Source organism: Myotis brandtii, unplaced genomic scaffold, assembly GCF_000412655.1.
Source record: "Myotis brandtii unplaced genomic scaffold, ASM41265v1 scaffold363, whole genome shotgun sequence".
NCBI classification, from domain to species: domain Eukaryota; kingdom Metazoa; phylum Chordata; class Mammalia; order Chiroptera; family Vespertilionidae; genus Myotis; species Myotis brandtii.
In genome coordinates this window covers 2318540-2322222 of record NW_005363938.1, presented here as the reverse complement: position 1 = coordinate 2322222, position 3683 = coordinate 2318540, and positions in this window count along the sequence as shown.

Genomic DNA, 3683 nt, shown 5'->3' with positions numbered 1-3683 from the left:
CTTTTGAAGAATTTTATATACCCCAGACACACTTTCGGAGGCCTCACCAGAGAGTATTTCAAATGTATTACATATTTGCCTACATCCTACATTAAATAGATTGTTTGCTATCAAATATTTTTGAGGAAAACTTCTAAATTTTTCTTCTGAAATTATTCAATAATAAGTGGCATTTAAATTTTGATTAGATGCGATTTCTTGGCAATTTGCATACTCAGAAGCTCTTGAAAATGGGAAATTCTAATCTTAGAGCTTTTTCAGATGTAATAAAATCTCTAGGAACACTACATTTAACAATTAGCAATATTGACAAAGTATCGCAACGTGTAGGAATTTTTTAAAATATTCATTAATTTCAACTTTGCTGTTTTCTTTTTGCATTTTGAAGCCAATAATTTTCCACCCAGGCCTTTTTGTAGACCCTTAGACCCTTGAAAAACCCATAGGTCTGGAAAAACTCTATGCCTAATGAATTAAAAAAGACATTTTGCCTGGAATCAAAGCTAACTGAGATTGGCCATGAAATGGGTACTTTCGAACTGCAACCTCCTTGCTGCAGAAAAATGACGGCAGGTAACTGCAACTGAACCGGGCCCACTGCAAAGGCTCTCTGTCTGTGCAGAAGGGTGGATGGCTTGTGCTCGCCGATCTGCAGAGCCCTTCATCTCATTCACAATGCCGCTCACGCTGTATCCACTCCATTTATAAGGCAAATAAAAACGTCCTCTTCCAATCTTGGCTCATTTCATCTTATATAAAAATGCCTTCCCAATGCCTTGCTATCATTTCCCTGTTGTGATTTAAAAAACAACAGGTAATAAAAGTTGGCCTACTAGCTGGTCCTCCAAGGACCAAGATGTGATTGAAGGAGCAATAATGTACCCCAACGCCCCAAGGAAAGTTTCCGAGATAATGTGACAGAGCCAGAGTTCATGGTGGCGAAGCTAGCTTCACTGATAAGTATCAGCATCACAGAGTGCTCATATGCAATTAGTTATATCATTTGTACGGACACAAGGTGATACAAAAATGTAGTTCCCCGCCCCTTCTAATGATGTGGCAAAATGGAGATAATCACCAACCATAGATGAGATTCTGGAAAAGTAGTAAGTGCTCATCTCTGTGGGTGCCCTGTACCAAGCACTTGACACATGTACATGGGATGGTGCAAGTTTCCAACGAGGTCACAATTATGTTTCCTACAATCCCCAGCACCTCGTTCAGCACCTGGTACAGCAATGTTAGCCACTCAAGAAAAACTTGTTGGGTAAAATAAATGAGAGAGTCGATGGCTCCAAGAACCTCCTTTCCAGTTTATCAGCTCCATGACCCTGCTTTTGTGGTCTCCTACGTATGCCCCCCGCCCCCCAGTATCTATTGGTGAGTGGCTGGGGCATGTCTCACATCAACTGCCCCATCAGCCCATGCTTCTGTTGCACCACTGCCTGACTCATCTCCTCATAGTCACTCCTACCAAAGGCCACGGTTCACCCTTCTATCAGACCCTCTGCAGTTCTGGGACCCCCAAGCTCTTGGCACAAGGCTAGTACTATCACACCAAGCCCGCAGGAAGGACATAAATCCCTTCCCGGATGCTTGGTATCCATGGTACATCTGCAAACTGGGAAAAATCAGGTTATAATGCTGTATAAATAAAACACACAAACACATTTAAAAAAAAAAAAGAATCAGAAGCATATAGACCAAAATGTTAATATGGTTATCTCTGGGTGGTAGAATGCTGGTGGATTTTTATTTTCTTTTTCAATTATTTTATTTTTTGTGTTTTCCAAATCTGTGTATCAAAAACAAGTGTGCATTGTTTTAGAAATGTAAATGCTTGGCTTATTTAAGGAATGTTTTTGATAGCAGGTCAAGAACTTAGGAGGCCAGGACTATTCTCCCTAAACCCTACACGGCCTAAGGTGGGTCAGGCTACTCATTCAGCAGCACCCCATTTACAAAGGGTGAGGAGGGTGAAGAAATCACCTCACCAGCAGCAGCCCTGCTCTCAAATAAAACTTTGTCCCTGGGTTCGAAGCCAGTTTAACCAGGATGAGAAGGAAGTCCACAGTTGACACTACACACACTCACGTCCTTCACAAACCCCCCCAACTGTCCATTTATCCTTTCCAAGAGCAACCCAGCTCCATCACACTATTTTCTGTCTTCCAGTGACTTGTCTCTTGGTCCTTCTTTCTTCAAGAGTAGTAGGACTTTGTAGTTTCAAGCAAACATCCTGACTGCGCACATTCTTAAAACAGTAAGCCATGTATTTCACCTATGCAGTCAACAAATCACTTAATGAATGGCCATTACAGGCTGGTTACTGTGTTAGGCACTGGGGATGCTATAGTGAGCAACCCTGTGTTCCCTGCCCTCACGGAGTGCACAGTCCAGCGGAGGAAGTAGAAATTAATCAAGTAAACACAGTAACGTAGGATATATAATCAGAAATCAGAATAATTGGGCATTACAAAGGACATGCCTGTGCTCTGAAAAATGAATAGGAGTTAGTGGGTAGGTAACATGTATTCGGTATCTCTGCAAAAGGAGCAGCCTGTGCAAGGGTCCTGTGGCCCGGTGTCAAACCCAAGAAGCAAAAGGAATTGGGATATGAGTCTGGAGAGATGAGCAGGGTTCTGACCGTGTGGGGCTTTGCAAACCACGTTGAGAATTTTGGTCTTTATCCTAAAATCAACACAAAGCCATTGGAGGGTAGCAAGCCCTTGATTAACAAAAAACTTCAATGAGTTAGATCAGTTTCTGCACTTGCCTTTTAGCGCTGTCTTCCAGTGACTTGTCTCTTGGTCCTTCTTTCTTCAAGAGTAGTAGGACTTTGTAGTTTCAAGCAAACATCCTGACTGCGCACATTCTTAAAACAGTAAGCCATGTATTTCACCTATGCAGTCAACAAATCACTTAATGAATGGCCATTACAGGCTGGTTACTGTGTTAGGCGCTGGAGATGCTATGGTGAGCGACCCACAGCTGTGTTCCCTGCCCTCACGGAATGCACGATCCAGCGGAGGAAGTAGACATTAATCAAGTAAACACAGTAACATAGGATATATAATCAGAAATCAGAATAATTGGGCATTACAAAGGATATGCCTGTGCTCTGAAAAATGAATAGGAGTTAGTGGGTAGGTAACATGTATTTGGTATCTCTGCAAAAGGAGCAGCCTGTGCAAGGGCCCTGTGGCCCGGTGTCAAACCCAAGGAGCAAAAGGAATTGGGATATGAGTCTAGAGAGATGAGCAGGGTTCTGACCGTTTGGGGCTTTGCAAACCACGTTGAAAATTTTGGTCTTTATCCTAAAATCAACACAAAGCCATTGGAGGGTAGCAATCCCTTGATTAACCAAAAACTTCAATGAGTTAGATCAGTCTCTGCACTTGCCTTTTAGCGAAAGGGAGCCTGGAAGTCAAAACGTGAGATGATGTGATTTCAGTTTAAAAGGTTCCAAGGTCTGCCTCAGGCCAGTCCATCTTTGGACCCATCCCATACACTATATTAATTGTTCCTATTTATCATTCACTATGTGCCAGAAACTGTGATGATATACCCTTTTTATACATTATCACACTTAATCTTCACAAGATTTAGGTCTTATCACGATGCCCTTTTTTTCTGTTTTAAAATATATTTTTATTGATTTCAGAGAGGAAGGGAGAGGGGGA